Source organism: Callospermophilus lateralis, chromosome 9, assembly GCF_048772815.1.
Source record: "Callospermophilus lateralis isolate mCalLat2 chromosome 9, mCalLat2.hap1, whole genome shotgun sequence".
NCBI classification, from domain to species: Eukaryota; Metazoa; Chordata; class Mammalia; order Rodentia; family Sciuridae; genus Callospermophilus; species Callospermophilus lateralis.
In genome coordinates this window covers 103,367,815-103,386,062 of record NC_135313.1, presented here as the reverse complement: position 1 = coordinate 103,386,062, position 18,248 = coordinate 103,367,815, and positions in this window count along the sequence as shown.

The window sequence follows — 18,248 nt, the reverse complement described above, 5'->3', positions numbered from 1 at the left end:
GTCTAATAGTCTACAGTGATGGTCAGTCATTGCTGTATTGAGCAGTTTAATGTAAAGCTGGACTAAAGATATCCAAAAAATGGATCTTATTTTTCCATAAATTAATGTTTTTCATAAATTTAGTGCCTGGGTCAAATTCCAGCTATGCCACTTAGAACCTTCTTTGGACCTATTTCATGAGATAAATGAAAGTAATATTGCTTAATTCGTAAAAAGATAAGAATCAATAAGGTAACTGGCATGGTGCTCTGTATATGTGAGATGTTTCTGCATCCTCTGTAAATAGCTTGATACCAAACAGCAGGAGTAGCAAGGGCTAACCCAAAATCCTGAGCCCATGTGGGCTCTTTTGGAGTAGACAGGATTTCCAAACAGCAAACTCAGGCCTGGGGAAGTGGTCCAATTGCAACATCCCTCTAAGGAGGCTATCCAGTAGATGCTGTTTTAGCTTTTGCATCACTGTGACAAAAATACCTGACAAGAACCACTTAACAGGAGGAAGAGTTTATTTGGGGCTCATGGTTTTGAGTTTTCAATCTATAGACTCATTTCTCTGAGTCTAAGATGAGGCAGTACATTATGGTGAAGGGGAGTTGCTCCCCTCATGGTGCCAAGGAAGCACAGAAAGGTGAGAGCAGCCTCAGGGAAGATGCACCCTGCCAGGGCACACCCCAAGTACCACACCTTGTCTTCCTCCAGTTTCACCCATTCATACAAACTAGTTTGGACTGATTAGTTTACAACACTCAATCTAATCATTTTGTCTCTCAGTTCCTGCATTGACAGGAGGTTTTGGGGGATACTTCACTTTTTTAGAACCATAACAAATGCCATTTTCAAGGCTACTCTGATTTTACTGTTAGGTGGAGGCAACAACCATGTGCCTTTAAATACTCATGGCTCATCATGAATTAAAACTTGCGGAATTGGGATGTAGCTCAGTGGTAGAGTGCTTGCCTAGCATGTGCCAGGCCGTGGGTTTGAGCTCTAGCCCTGCAAAATAATAAATAAATCTGTTGGGTGTCAGAAACCACAGAAGATACAGACAAATGTGGCCAGGTTCTTCCCTCCTCCCTCCTCAGTAGTGGGGATCAAACTGGGTCTTTAGACTTGCTAAGCAAATACTCTCATTGAGCTACTCCCTCAGTTCGCCAGGTCCCTCTGACAAAGGAGGTGAGTTGTGCTGTAGAGGAGTATTGTCTTCCAAATAATATGAATATGCAGACATATTCTAGCTATTTCTCTTTTTTTTTTATACAGCCTCTTATTAAACTTCCATCTGCTCTGACCTCACAGTGAGAATATCCAACCCAGGAAACAGTGTTAATATGTATAGTCAGCCACAAACTAGGATAGCCCTGGGAGACACATACACTCTGGTGTGTGTTCCAGATGGAAAGAGCTGTGCTTTTGTTTGAATATCTAATGTGGGAAGAAGCATGCCAATAGCAACCTAGCACCCATGGCACCCTTAACCTCCCCAAGCAGATCACCACCTTGAGATCTCAACAGTCTGCATTCAGTCACTGTCAAAAGGTGTTGACACAGGAGATGAAACTGATTTACTTTGTCCAAAGTCCCTGAGAAGGAAGTCATTCTGTCTTTGGATTCATCATTTTCATCTATAATTTCTTGGGGAGAAAAAAAGTGGGCCTTACTGGTTTCATGGAGCAGCCCAGAATCTTGACTTCCTGTTTAGAAACCATACCATTCAATTCCTGGTGGATCGCTGAGATATCTTCCCATCAGAAAAGCAGAAATGCCTTCCCTGTAGCCAAGGCAGAGCTGTGACCTGGGTTAGATCAATTAGAAATAACTGACCAGACCCCGAATCAGATACGAATGAATAAAATGAAGGAGCAGAAATAGTGGAAGTGATGGCCTCCTTTCCAGACTCCAGAGGCAGACTCCACCTCAGAAGCAGGTGGTTTCTGGCTGTGGCACCCAGGCAGCAGCAGGACGGAAAACAGACCGTGTAGCATGACTTGGGTCCTGCCCATTGTGTACTCGCCCTCATCTCTGCCTATCTTTCAAGCTGGTTCTCTTCAACCATGTAATATCTTTTCAGTTAATTCCTTTTCAGTCTAGATCATTCTTAGTAGCTTTTTGTAGCTCATAACTGAGAGCCTAGTACATAGTTTCTCAAATTCATTTTGTCTTTGCCTCTGTGTGTAACTGCCCAGGTTGCTCTCTACCATTCCTGCACTCCATGCCCAGAGCCTCCCTCTCCTGGGTTCAGGGAAAGAGGTTGATTTCAAAGGAGCACAGGACTTCAAACATCTAGGGCAAGGACATTTCAAAGGAAGAACAAGGGGCTAACTGACCACCTCTGAGGACAGAGGAAGAAGCTGCTCTGAATCTGGAGGTTTGGGAGGCAGGAAAAATGGGGTCGTCAGCATTGCTCACAGCCTCGAGGGCAGTATCTATAGCTGGAAAAGGGTAGGTGGGATTGTCAGACCCTCAGGGACTGTATTTTCTGGAACCTGGCAGAATTTGCACTGAGGCTTTGACCAAACGACTGCTCTATGTACCTATTTTCTCATATGCAGAAAGGAAAGAACGATACCTGCAAGGCTGGTGTGCACAGAAGGCAGGCAGCCAGCTCTCAGAAACAAGAGCTGTTGAGAGTACCAAGAAAATCGGGGGGGAAAGACTGGAAGCCAGACTTCATCTGCTTCTCACACCCTCTCACCACCATCAAAAAGGCAAGTTTGGGGTGCTTAAGGCCAAGAGACTGCTAGGAGTTCTTTTTCGTGGTTTCCAATGTCCCCAGCAGAGGGCCTCTAAGACGTGCTGAAACCAAACAGGCCAAGTGCTCCATGGGGCCTGTTGCCCTCTCAGACCCTTCCTCCTGAAGGAGGAGTGATTCTTATTTTTTTTTTTTTTTTAATTGACAGATGAGTACTATAAGGGCTTCATTTTCTCCAAAGGAAAGAAAGGACAGGGCAGGGGAAGAGCAGCGACATAGACATGTCAGGCTCTCTCACACTCAGAGCATACATTTGGGACAACATGGAGAAATAAACCTGACTCCAGGCTGGTCTCCTAAAGTGTGCAAGTCCTCCAAGCCTCCCAGCAGCCCTGGGAAGGACGGTATCACCAAGGAGGAAGCAGAAGTCAGAAGAGAGCCCATGAGAGCCCCTAAGTAAATCACCTGGTCTGGATACGAGTGCTGTTCTGCCCGCCCCAAACCAGGGCATCTTCCCACTCTGACTCCACAGCAGGCTGAGGTGGGCTTTTGTCCCCCTGCTTCCCCTGATGGGATGCAGCTGGTGTCCTGAGATACAGGAGAAGCCTGCAAATGCCTGATAGCCTGAGCCCTGACACCACGGGTGGTGCTAGGACAAAGACACAAGGTCCCTTGTTTTCATAAGCTTTTTCATCACTGTGACCAAAAGACTTGAAAAGAATAATTTTAAAGGAGGAAAAGTTTATCTGAGGCTCACAGTTTCAAAGGTCTCAGTCCACAGACAGTCAACTGTTATTCTGGGCCCCAGGTGAGTCAGAACATCAGCTCAGGACATGACGGTCACAGAGAGCCTATGCTGGGCTCACCCCGGACAAATTATATGCCACAAAACCATGGCCCCAGTGACCCACCTTCTCCAACTACTTCCCATCCATGTACAGTTAACAACCAGTTACTCCATTCAGCTGGATTAATGCACTTATGAGGTTAAGGCTCTCATAACCAAATCATTTCACCTCTAAACTTTCTTGCATTGTCTAACATATGCGCATTTGGGGGATACCTAATTCTAAAACACAACTTTGGCCTCCAGCCCCGATGCTCCACTAGAGATGGTTAAGATGGTCAGAGAAGCAGCATCCTTGACTTCATTCTCATATCATGTACTTGACCATCTAAAAGGAAGAGCCTAGGAATGCAGGGTGATTTCTGTTCCACAAGCTCATTGTGAGAAGGAACGGAGGCAAATCCTGGAGGGTGGGGATGTATCATAAAGAAAAATAACCATCTCCAAGGGCTGAGCATTCGAGAAGAGCTTTGAGAACGTGTGAGGGAGTTGAGTCCTGAGGGATGTTTAACTGGCTGCAAATGGGGTGAAGGAAGCCAGACAGGTGTTCAGACAGTGATTTACATCAGCAAAGGCAACGAGGACGCAGCATTGACTGGTTTGGAGGATAAACCTGGACTCTGGGGTTTGCCCATATTTGAGTTCTAAGGGTGTCGCTAACTAGCAAGGAAGTTCCCTGCTCCTCATCACCATGATTTGTAAAATAAAAACAGTACCGTCACCTTTACTGGCTGCTGTGGGATGGTATGAACTGGCAGAGAGAGCCTGTGAGAAATGTTAGCTATTAGCAAAGCTTGTCATACATGCTAGGATGGCTGCGAGAAATGACAGGGAACTGGGGGGAAATCAGAAACAAGGCTAGAGCCAAGTGAGGTTGGAATTTGAATTTGGTTCACAGTGGGGAGAAAGGAGATGAAGTGATGCACTGGGATTCATCCTGGTTAATATTTAAAGTAGAGCACCTGAATGAAACCCAGACCAGAGATGGAGAAAAAGAACAAAAGGGGTGGGGGGGACACTGTGATACTGTCATCCTCCAGGCACGGGCAGTGATGCTAGGGTGAAGCCTCAGTGGTTCTGGAATAAGAAGAGGGTGTGGTGACCACAAAGATGTGGGGTGGAGAGAAAGGTGTTGGGTTTCTGTTCACGACTAAAAGGCTCAGGGGTTATTCCAGGTAAAGTGGGCTAACTGAGCTGTGCAAAATAACCACACAAGAGACACAAATACCTTTTTCTTTGGGGTCGCTGTGACGGCTCCTCTGACCTTAAGGGTCCACAGGAAGAGAGAGAGAGAGCACGTGCTGACCCCTTTTATTGAGGAGAAGCTATTCAAATGAGGCAAGGGGTCAGGTTTCAGGGGACTGAGTCTATCTTCATGGTATCCACTGTTAGCAGGCTGACTGACACCTGGGTAGGCCACACCCAAGGACACAGTAAGAGAAGGGGACACACACAAGGCACTTCCATGGAAGATTCTATCCTAAATAGGGCAAGGGGTTATATTACAAAGGAACAGGTGAGCGTAGTTTCACCCATGGGGCTGTAGCAAGACACACCCATGCACGAGACACCGACCCTCGGACTCAAGAAGGGTGAGGAAAGCTCTGCCACATTTCTGTGACTGAGCGCCTCAGCACTCAGCCCGGGAGTGTGACTCAGTCAGGTGCAAGGTTGGTCTCCCACAGAAAGGTGTTTCCATTAGCAAATGGGGAGAAGCCTTTAGTGCCTGACTGTCCCCTTAGCTCACTTCCCTCACCATGTGGGGAATTATGACTGTCAACAAATGCAAACCAGCTTTTGCATAACAAAGGCTAAACAAGCCTGAGTCCTTTTGTCTCCCGTGAAAATGCCATCTTCTGTTGCCTTTTCATTATTTCATCTGGATAAGATTTAGCTTTTGGGTGGAGGTAGACGTGTCTTCAGAGTCTTCAATTTCATTTCCTTTCAGAACACGTCTGTATTGTCGTACTTAACTATCTCATGTTGGAATTTTTTTCTTGCTGTATCTCTGTGCCTCTGTATTCCCACCAGTGGTTTACAACTGAGGTCAGTTTGGCCCTTCAGGGGACATTTGGCCATGTCTGGAGACATTTATAATTGTCACAACCAGGAAAAGGATTCTCCTTCCATCCTGTAGGTGGAGGCCAGGAATGCTGCTCAGTATCCTCCCCCAAGCAGAGTGGTCCCTCGACACACATTATTCAGCCCAAATGTCGACAGTGTCAAGGTTGGAAAACCCTGATCAAGAGAAGATCCTTGAGGGCATCTTTATTTCCGTTATGTCTAGCAAGCTGAGCACGAGTTCAATAAATAGAGACTGCACTGAAAGAAAGCAGGAGGAAGTGATGATTTTTGGAGAAGAAGGGGGACTTAGTTTGGAGTGAGTCAGTCTTGAGAAGTCAGCTGGATATCCAGGGGGCTGGCAGTCTGAGGAGAATCAGAACAAGACTTCTAGAGCCATTCGCTCATTCGTGGCAGTTTTCTTGAAGAACTATTTTGTGTGAGGTGCCCTGCCAGATGCTGTGGCAGCGGAGATGAGCAACTCAGTCCCCACACATAAAGAACCCCTGTTCTACGGGGAAAGGGAGATGCACAGAAGTAGATCTGTCATAGGCAAGTTTTGTGGGAGCCCAGAGGAGGCACAGCCAGGACAGTCTGAAGAACTTGAGGATGACCTGAGCATTGGCCAGGAAACAGGAAGGACCAGTAAAGGTCGCTGGGGTAAAGAAGAAGAACAAGGTCTGGAAGTGGGAAGGGCCTGTGTGAAGAAAGAATGGTGGAAATGCATGGCTGGGCTGCAATGAGAGGATCATGTGGCCAGGGAACAAGGTGGGAGCCAGAACAGTCAAAGGAACAGGAATCATTGTTCTTCATTTGGAGAATGATAGGAAGCAGTTAAAGGTTTGAGTTTTGTTGTTGTTTGTTTGTTTGTCTTTCCAGTTACCAGCATCCATTTTTCCTGTTGTGGCCAGCACAGTGGCACACACCCATAATCCCAGCAGTTTGGGAGGCTAAGACAGGAGGATCATGAGTTCAAAGCCAGCCTCAGCAAAAAGCAAAGTGCTAAGCAACTCAGTGAGACCCTGTCTCTAAATAAAATACAAAATAGGGCTGGGGATGTGGCTCAGTGGTTGAGTGCCCCTGAGTTCAATCCCCAGTACCCCCGCCCCTCAAAAAAAAAAAAAAAAAAAAATTCTCCTGTTGTTAATAGAAATCATTTTTCTTTTGAGAATTATCTCTACTTTCTCCACCCAATCCCCCGACTACCATTAAAGGGTCAAGCATGAGAAAAAGCTACAACAATAAGCCTTTCTCAAACAACTCAAAATTTCAAGAGCTATCATGCAATTGCTGGGAAGAAAACAAAGCTAAATTCATTAACTTCACTGTTTGCATCTCAAGTGCATTGTCAAATAATTTCTGTTTTCCAACCCCCCGACCCCCAAGTTGCCTGGTTCCCCCAAGCCTTCCCTTTGATTCTGTGAGTCTTTTCTAAGAGTTTCCTCTTAAGTTGAATAATCACTTTCTGTTACTTATAACTAGGGCACTTTGATAAAGTCAGAGAGAAAAAGAGAGAGAGATAATATATTGGTCAGATTTGTGCCACTATAACAATTACCTGAGATAATCAACTTATAAAGAGAAAAGTTTTGTTTTGGTCCACACTTTTGGAATTTCCAGTTCAGTTGACTCCTTTGCTTTGGGGCCTCTGGTGAGGTGGCACAACATGGCAGCATCACCATGACAGAGCAGACCCATTCACCGCATGACCAGGACAAAAATGAGAATGAGTTCAAGTCCAGGATCCCACGCTCCCTTTCAAGCCACTCCCTCAATAACCTAGAGACCTCCCACTAGGCCCCACCTCTTAAAGATTTTATCACTTCCAAAAAGCATCACCCTGGAGTCCAAGCCTCCAACACATGGGTGTTTGGGGGGACATACAAGTTCCAAGTTATAGCAGAGAATAAGATGGCTGGCCTAAGAGTAGGAAGAGAACCAAGACAATGACCTGACAAGAAGCCATAGTGAATGCTTATCAATTTTTTTTTCTGGGGGTGGGTATGCAGGGACTGAACTCAGGGGCACTCGGCCACTGATCCATATCCCCAGCTCTTTTTTGTATTTTATTTAGAGACAGAGTCTCACTGAGTTGCTTAGTGTCTCATTTTTGCTGAGGCTGGCTTTGAACTCACACTCCTCCTGTCTCAGCCTCCCAAGCCTCGGGGATTGTAGGCATGAGCCACCGCACCTGGCTCTTATCAATCTTCTAGGAAAGATAAAGAGAAGCAGATATTCAATCCCCCCTTTTATTTGTTGGTGTTGCAAGTAAAAATACCAGTTGTCCCCTAATATTCTTTCTCCCTCAGTTACACAATCCCTGGTTTTAACCAAGCACATGGTTGCTCAGAAAAAAATCTTGTCTGATTTCCCTACTAAATAAGTATAGCCATGCAATTAAGTTCTAGCCAATTAGAACTAAAGAAAAATTATGTGCAACTTCTGAAAAGTAGCCCAGAAAAATAGGGTCATATTATTTTGTTATTTTCTCCTTCCTCCTTTCTATGTGGAAAGCAAAAGTGGCATCTGGAGTGTGAGCAGCCGTTTTGGACCATGACGTTGCTAAACATGGTATCACAGCAGAGAGAAGTAGTTGGATGGAACACCTGATGATCATGGAGCCACCACATCAGCACTGAGCTCTTGACCCCTACACATTTAATTTAGGTAAGATAAAAGAAAAGTTGTATCTTGCTTAAGCATTACATGGCACACATGTGTGCATATATGTGTCTCACATGTAGTCAGACCTAATCTAACTGATATGGGAAGGCTGAGGGGTCTTCCATATAATATAGAGTTGTGGTAGATGACCAGATCCTGTTTCCATTCAGAATCCCAAATGTAATATTCTCCTCCTTCTTCTTTTCTGTCTACCAAGCCATGTGCCTGTGATCCAGGCTCCATCATACAGATGCTCCCAGGACTCTTGATATATAATAATTGATGCAAAGACAAAGGAGAGTGAATATCCCCATCAGGCAGTCACAAGTCGTCCATGTGGGATGAGCATGAATTTTCTGAGTCCATTTCCTGTTTAAAAAAATTTAAAAAAAAATGGTTGTTGAACTGGTCAAGGTTTGCTGGAGTACTCTGGAAACATAATGTTTGGTCTGGTTTTTTTTGTTTTGTTTTGTTTTTTTAGAAGGAAAGAGTCTTTGGTATATTCTTGGTCCAAAAGTAAGAGAAATTCAGAAGGGAGAGAGATTGAAGATGAAATATAGAAAATATCATGCTTTCCTATCAGACTTTCCCTGTCCCCTTAAATTAGACTTCATAAAGGTTTCTTTCATTCGAGACATTCAGAGCACCTTTGGTTTTTAAGGGATAGAGTAAAATCCAGCTCCCCTGGCACCAGAGCATGAGGCTTTCTAGCGCCCCAGGAACCATCTTCTGGTTAGGACAGACAGACATGAAGCTGTTAGGGTCTCTGGTGGACTGAATCGTAGCTCCCAATGTCCGTATCCTAATCCCCAGAAACTGAATATATTACTTTGTGTGGTAAAAGGGACTTTGAAAATGTGATTACATCAATGGCTATCAAATGGGGAGATTATCCTGAATTATCCAGATGGGCCCACTGTGATCACAAGGATCCTCCCCGGAGGGAGACTAGAAGGTCAGAGTGAGAGAAGGTGATGGGACAACAGGAACAGAGGTCAGAGAGTCAGAGATTTAAGGACATTACGCAGCTGGCTTTAAAAATGGAGCCAGAGCTTGAGGCACTGAGTTCGATCCTCAGTACCACATAAATGTAAATAAAGATATTGTGTCTACTTAAAAAAAAAAAATGGAGCCAGAGGCCACAAGCCAAGGAATGCAGGCTCTGGAAGTTGAAGAAGACTAGAAAATATTCTTCCCTAGAGCCTCCGGGAGGAGATTAGCTCTGCTGACATCTTGAGTTTTGCTCGGGAAGACCCAGTTTGGACTTCTGAGCATTAAAATATAATACATTTGCATTATTTTATACAACTAAGTTTGTGGAAATTTGTTAGAGCATCAACAGGAAACTAATACAGCCTTTTTGCTTCATTTCCACTTAAAGATCGTATCAGCACCTGTGCGTCAGTAAGGATCCTTGTCAGTCATTTGGAAGAGAAAAGCTATAAATGCCTGGACTTCTGCATTCAACTTTGGAACTGGGTTTCACAGCAATGGCAACTTGGGTTTAAATATTAAGAGATGCCATAGGACTTGAAGAAACCTTAAAACAAGTTATATTTTGACCCCACAACAGACTCCTGGCAATCTCGTGACAGACTTTTCTGCAAACCCCAGTGTGGCACGGATTTGGATTCACCAACATTCCCTGCCTTCTGCTAAGGCCAGCCGTAATGGAGGGAGCACAGCACTGTACCTACCTTTGTTTTCCTTAATTCTTTCAAGTGTGTTTGGTAATAAGTGGTTAGAGTGCTGAGGTTTTTAGTCCAGCTTCTTTTTCTTCAACTCCAACCACTTTACATGGAAGAACAGGTTACCATAGTAATATTTTCTGAGCAATAGGTGAGCTACAGGGCACTATTGAAGGTACCCAGGAGAAAATACTAATAACTTCCTGAGAAAGTCTAATCATTTTCTAGAACCTCAGGACTACTAAAACAGAAAGATTGATGAGTTCACTGGATGATCTGAAAGCAGGTCATCTGCAGCTCATAGAAAATATAGTGTAGGAAGCTACCATCATCCCCCAAAGACCCCCAATCTCCTCATCTTCAACCCGCCCCTCCAAGCTGCTCAAATGACAAGCGATAAATCTAAACTGGGGGGAAATATCTGATCAAACTTGTATCAAAAATGGCTATATCTCAAAGCTCTCCTTGTAGGAATCTTGGGAAGATCATGGCAACTATGCTAAAATCATGTTTGAATTTTTCTGAATTCCAACAGAAAAACAGATAGAACACCTGGAAAGGAAAACCAAGAAGCCTTGAACAACATTTACTACAAACATAGGAGACAAAGTATCACCTTGAATCCCAAAATACAAGTGGGTGAGACAGATCACCAAAGAGCCACAAGCCCTTCTTGTCATGGGTTATGTGTGGAAGGAAGCCAAGGTGGGTGACCTCAGCTGAAGGGCCTAAGAACAGGAGAAACCGAAAATAACCCAACTCAAGAACAGAAGCTGAAACCAAGAGATTTCTCCTGCTTAGTAGTGAGGGAGGGAAAGGGGTCTCACATAAAGTCTGAAGGGCCTGGAGGGTCTAGTCCCTATGAATTTTTAAAAATTTATTTCTTTTTATTTCTTGTTTCCTTGTTTTGAAGCAGGATGACTTTTCTGCATTGCTTTGTTGAGATATAATTCACATACTACACAATTCACCTGTTTGAAGTGTATAATTGGGTGATTTTTCACATATTCACAGTTATGAAATCATCATCACAGTTTTAGAACACTCTTGCTGCCTCAAATAAACAGCAAAAAAAGAACCCTATACCCATTTGCCATCAGTCCCCATTTCCCGCCTGCCCCCAGCCATTGGCAACCACTAATCTCCTTTCTGTCTTTATAACTTTACCTGGTCTGGACATTTTCTATAGATGGAATCACACAATGTAGCCTTTGAGGTCTGCTTCTTTTAGTTATCACAATGTTGTTAACATTCATCCACATGTAGCAGTGTTCCCTTTTTATAGCTGAGTTGTATGTATGGGGATACCAGCTCTTGTTTATTCATCTGATGGATGAATGGTTGCTTCTACCTTTTGGTTACTTTGAATAGAGTTTCTGTGAACACTTGAGTACAGTTTTTCTTTGAAAACCTGTTTTCAATTCTTTGGGATATTTTGTTAGGTGTAAAATCCTGGGCCATATGGTAATAATTCTATGGTTAGCTTATTGAGAAACTTTCAAACATTTTTCCATAGCTGTTGTCATATATAACAAACATTTAGTTTGTTATATATGACAACAGAATGCATTACAATTCATATTACACATATATAGCACAATTTTTCATATCTCTGGTTGTACACAAAGTAGAGTCACATCCTTTGTGTCTTCAAAGATGTACCTAGGGTAATGATGACCATCACATTCCACTGTCTTTCCTACCTTTATGCCATTGCACTGTTTTACATTCTATTATCTGAGGTTCCAGTTTCTCCACATCCTTGCCAACATATCTTATTTTTCATATATGTGTGTGTGTGTGTGCGCGCACGCGTGCGTGTGTATGATTATATTAAGCTGTCCTAGTGGGTATAAAATGGTGTCTCATTGTGGTTTTGATTTGCATTTTTTAATTACTAATATCATTTAGAATCTTTTCGTGGGTTTGTGCGCCATTTGTATATCTTCTTTGGAGAAATATCTGTTCTGATCCTTTGCATTTTTAAAAATTGGGATTTGTTATTTAATGAAAAGAGTTTTTTATATATTTTTGGATTCTAGATTTAACAAATAATGATTTTCAAATAGTTTTTTCCACTATATGGGTTGTCTTTTCACTCTCTTAGAAGTATTACAAATGTTCATTTTTTAAGGGGGACCAGGGATTGAACTCAGGGGAACTTAACCACTGAGCCACATCCCAGCCCTATTTTGTATTTTATTTAGAGACAGGATCTTGCTGAGTTGCTTAGCACCTGACTGTTGCTGAGGCTGGCTTTGAACTCATGATTCTCCTGCCTCAGCCTCCCGAGCTTCTGGGATTACAGGCGTGCACCACTGCACCCAGTTTTTACAAGTATTCTTTGATACACAAAAGTTTCAATTTTGACCAAGCTCAATTCATCTATTTTTTTATTTTCTTGTGCCATTCATCTCATATTTAAGAACCCATTGCCAATGTCACAAGGATTTTCCTCTATTGTTTTCTAAGAGTTTTATAGTTTTTACTCTTCATTTCAGTCTTTGATCCATTTGAGTTAAATTTTTTTAGGATGTTAGGTAGGGATTCAACTTCATTCTTTTACATGTGGATATTCAGTTGTTCCAGAACCATTTGTTGAAGAAGATATTCCTTTCCCCCTTTGAACAGTATTGGCACGACTGTCAAAAATCAATTGACTATAGATATATGGGAGTTTTTCTGGATTTTCAACTCTTTCCCATTGGTCTATATGTCCATCCTTATGTCAATACCACACTGTTTGGATTATTGTAGCTTTATATAAATTTTGAACCTTCAACTTTATTCTTTGTTTTTAAAATTGTTTCAGCTATTCAAGGTCTCCTGTGATTCCATATGCATTTTAGAATTGGGTTTTCTATTTCTGCAAAAAAGGATATTGTGATTTTAATAGGGATTTTTTGAATCTGTAGATCTCTTTGAGGAGTATTACAATTTTAACAATATTGTCTCCTACTGCGTGAACATAAGCTGTCACTTCATTTATTTAGATCCCTTTAAATTTCTTTCAGCAATTTCTCACTTAGAAGTTCTCACTTAGAAGTCTTACGTCTCTGTATTTAAATTTAGCCCTACATATTTCATTCCTTTTGATGCTGTTATAAGTGGAATTGTTTCATTTCCTCTTCAGAGTACTCTGGCTTTATATGAAAATACAACCCATTTTTGCATTCCAATCTTGCATCCTTCAACTTTGCTTAATTCATTAACTACCTCTTAACACTTTTCTTTTTAATTCTTTGGGTTTTCTATATATAAGATTATGCCATCTTCATTTCTTCTTCATAAGAAAGAAGTTTTACTTCTTTCTTTTCAACTTTGATGCCTTTTATTTCTTTTTCCTTGCCTAATTGCTCTAGCTGGTACTCTACTGAACAAAGATGGACAAAGGGGTATCCTTATCTTAACATTAGATAGAAAGTTTCCTTCCTTCACCATTGAATACGATGTTAACTGTGGGATTTTCATATACACCTTCTATTGTAATGAAAAACTTCCCTTCCAAAGAGTGTTTCTCTTAAAAGAATGTCGAATTTGTTAAGTACTTGCCATATATGCAAGTAATTTTTTTTAAAGATTTGGAAACAACTAAATGTCATCTTGTCCCTCTATTTCATATTCAATTAACACAAGAAAGAATACCAAGTTTTATTTTCCACTGTGATTGACTTCCATTAGTCCTTTTTGAAGTCATTAATGGAAATAATGACTAATATTTTTTGAGTAAGTTTCTAAAGAAAGAATTTCCAGACTGAAATACATAGCATCTGGGATACTTTCGTCAGCTATATTATTGTATCCTCAATAAAGAACACCAGGATACTGTGAGTTCTGTGTCTTACCAAGAGAATATAAATGTTAACTCAAAAACACAATAAGAACTAGCATCTCTTTTGACTAGATGAGCTCAACTGTCAAATGGCTCAGGAAACAGAGAAATCTTCATTGGACTGTACAGCCACAATACAAGAAACTCAAAAAAAAAAAAAAAAAAAGAGAGAGAGAGAGAAACACAGACAGCCAGAAAATCCTCCATGACAAGATTATCTGAGAGGTAAAAAGAAATGAGGTTGTAAAGCTTCAAAACACAAGGTGTGAGCAGTAGCTTAAGCCCATGAAAATCTTTTGGTTGTTAAGTTTTTCATTCCTTCATGTGTGATTTGAAGTCCATCTATTTCCAAAAAGATTTACAGGGGAAAAAAAAGAAAAGATACATAACAGAAATAGGGAGATAACTTATAAAATTATAGCAAAGGAAGGGAAAGCATATGCAAAAATAATTTCTGCAATTAAGAATTAAATTTGAGGCCCAATGAGAAAACAGGTAACATGAAGAAACGGTAAACTTTATACTCTGCTGGTGGAACATACAATAGGGCAGCCAAGGTGGAAAATAATTTGGCAGTTTCTCAATAAATTAAACATAGAACTACCCTCTGATCCAGCAATTCTACTCCCAAGGAAATGACAACAAGGACACAGACTTATTTATGTACCCCTGTTTATGACAGCATTATTCATAATAGCCAGAACTTGTAAACAACCCCAATAGATGAATGGACAAGCAAAATGTGGTTTCTACATTCCCAGTTGAAGGCTATTTAGCCTTAAAAAGGAATCAAATTCTGAAACATGCTAAAAAAAAATAGTAGAACCTTGAAAACATATGCTAAGTGAAAGTAACCAGACACGAACAGATAAATGTTGTACAATTTCACTTATATGAAATATCTAGCATAGGTAAAACTCAGAGAAAGAAAGGCTGAGGAAGAAGAAAATGGGGAATTGGTTAATGGTGAGAGTTTCTGTTTGGAGTAATGAAAAAGTTTGGAAAGTTGAGCACATTGTAAATTCAATTTATGCTACTGAATCGTACACTTAAAAATGTTTAAATGAAAACTTTTGTATTGTATATGTGAGTGTATGTGTATAAAACCACCTTAATAAATCAGAGAACAAAACTTAAGTATGATTCTAAGCATCCTGATGCCCAAGGCAAGAGTGAAATGAGATTAACATGCTAACAAGTTCAAGGTTGCTGGCTCTTGTCCCAGAAGAGCTATTCTTGGTCACATACTAGATGCCCACTCCATTCTCACCCTTTAGTCATAACAAGTTGGATTGTGAACAGCTCAGTGAAAGCCATGGGCCTTAGAAAGAAACTCAGAGTGGAGTGGTGTGGTCCCTCAGGAAGGGAAGTTCATTTTTTCCTTGAATATGGAATTTAGAAAGTTGGATTATCCGGGTAAGCAACAGAGACAGGAAGAGTGATTCTTGGACTTCCCAGATGGCAGCACTTTAGATGCACTCAGGGGGTGTGTCCTGGAACCCTATAGACTAAGGTTCTGACCCCCTCACCCCTACCGCCATTTTCCCTGACTCCAAATCAGGCAGAGTTGAAATCATCTTGGCAGTTCCGATTATTGAGGCCAGTTCCCTCCTAATGTTTGTTCCTCTTCCCAGAGTTTCTCCACCTGATTTCAAGTTCCTGCCCTCCTCATTGGATCAGTATAACTTCAACTGCTTTGGTTTGGATTTCAAATGTCCTCCAGAGGACCATGGAGCCATGGATGTCTTAAGACCATTGGGGAGATACTGTTGAAGGATATAGTGAGACCCTCTTTCTCTTGTTTTGCTTTCCGGCCATGAAGTGAGCAGCTTTGCTCTGTCCCATAAAGTGCTGCCTTGCCTCAGACCTCAGAGCAACAGGGTCAATCAATCACAGATGAACCTCCAAAACTGTGAGCCCAACAAACCTTTTCTCTTTATGAACTGATTATGTCAGTTATATGTTACAGTAATGGAAAGCTAACTAATATACCACCCATGAGATTTTCTTCCTCTAATTCAGTCCTAACACTAGCCCATCATATAAACTGCTGGGTAAAGTGATGCTCCCAAGCACACTAACCCATAAAGGCAGAAGGAAGGGAGGTGACATGTCCTGGGTACACTCTCTCAAAGTCCTGTCATTTTCACCAACATACCAATGGGTAACAGCAATGGAGCTGCCATATGTTCTTAAAATGGCAACCCCCATTGTAGAATCTGAGTCACCATTCTACTTTACAACAAAGTAAAAAATAGTTGATTTTTGTTAAGACAAGTAAAATGAGGAGTGATTTTATGTATTGTCTTCAGTATTATGATAACATGCCTGTCCACCCAACCCCAGCAATCATGTGGTATTACCTATGTCTAAATAAGGTTCATTGTGTCCCTCTTTTGTTCAATATGCCTAATTGTCCTTCTCCTCTTGTGGGTGTTCAAACACCTCAGCCAGGCTCTCAGAATTCTTCCAAATCTCTCTTAGCCACAAGTTAGTTTATCCAAACCACAAGCCACATATGTGCCTCTACTTTGCCCAAATAAAACTCACTATTTCACAAACTTGAGAGGTTCATTCTCAAATCACGTAGGCAATTGCCTTCACCTGCAGTGCCCTATGTTGTTCCTCCTCCTTTCCAAATCCTACCCCTGGACAAGTACCAGCTCCTCCTCCTCCAGGAAACCTCCTCTAACTACTCTTCCTCCATTGATGTTTTCCTGTGAATATGATCTTTGAATTGCCAATTATGACTCCCCTTTGACCACCATCTTGTATCACCGCTAACCTACTGAATGCATTTCCTTTGTCTATTAAATTGTGTCTTCTGCATCTATCTCATCTTGGCTATGGAAGGTCAGGTTCCCTAGAATACAGACCCTAAGATGAGGAGATTTCCCTGAGGTATCCTTAGAGGGGAAATCACCTACAGGGGGAGTGAAGGAAGCTGGGGTCCAAGGGAGAAGGGGAGCTATTATACAGTATCAGTAAATGTCCCAGACTACTTCATTGGGGTATTCTGAAGCTGAGATGGCCCTATAGACTGGTCTCAATTTGGAGTAAGGTGCCTGGGTCTCTTACACTTGGTCTTGATGGCAGCCGGGGACTGCTCCTAGAAGCGACTGTGAGCATGCGGGAGGTGATCCCAGAAGGGGCCAGGACTGAGAACTGTTTATTACAGCTTCCTCTGCAGCCAGGGAGCAAATCCTTCCATCCCAACAGGGATTTGGGTGTCAACTCTGGTGGACTAACAAGAGAAGAGGACAGAGAAGGAGGAAGAGTGGAAGGAAATGAAGAAAGAAGGGAAGGAAGTATCATTTGGAGTAAAGTGATACAAAGTGGAAAACTCCCTTGCAGAGAGGAAGGCAGTAGGAAGGCCAGGGGAGCAGTGTTCAGAGGAGAGAAGCTTCCCCATCCCAGGGCCTCCCACTGGCTTCTGACTGATGGCTGAGCTTGGATTTGCACCCAAGCCTATGGGCTCAAGAGTTCCCCTTCTTCCTGCCCTTGGCAAACCAAGTCTCAGATCCGGGCATAAGTAGCTGGAGGTGCTTAAAGAAAAGTGGTGATTAGAGAACTCTGCAAGTCTTCTGCTTCTCTGTAACCCTTACAGACCAAAAGAAAAACTTCATAGTAGAAAACTAACAGAGCACACAAATCTTATTTTTCTATTAAAGGTAGAAGTTTGCGGGCTGGGGATGTGGCTCAAGCGGTAGCACGCTCGCCTGGCATGCGTGCGGCCCGGGTTCGATCCTCAGCACCACATACAAACAAAGATGTTGTGTCCGCCGATAACTAAAATAAAAAATAAATATTAAAAAATTCTCTCTCTCTCTCTCTCTCTCTCTCTCTCTCTCTCTCTCTCTCTCTCTCTTCTCACTCTCACTCTCACTCTCTCTTTAAAAAAAAAAAAAAAAGGTAGAAGTTTGCCTAAAAGAAGAGCATCAGATACCCCCCCCAAAAAATGTTCAGACTTTGTAAGATAACAAGTGTATCTGTACTCTTTAGAAATCAGAAGCTATAAACAAAAGAAACTCTGATGGATCTGAAATGTCTCCCAGTTTCATGTGTTGAAGGCTTGATACCTAGTGCAGCAATGTTCAGAGGTGAGGTTTGGGGGAAGTGACTACATTGTGAGGATCCTAATCGCATCAATGGATTAATCCATTTGGTGGGCTTATAATTGAATAGAATATTGGAGGGTGGAAACTATAGGCAGTGGCGCATAGTTGAAGGAGTGTTTACTAGGGACATGTCCTCAAAGACTATATTTTATCACTGACCAGCTCCCCCCGCCCCGCCTTCTTTCTAGCTGTAGTGAGGTGAGAAACCTCCTCTACCATACACTCCTAGTGCCCTGGTATCCAGATGTTTGCTTCACCTCAGTCCCAGAAGCAATGGAGCTGGCCAACCTTGAACAGAAATTTCTGCAACTATGAGCCAAAATAAATCTTTTCTCTGCTAAGTTGTTTT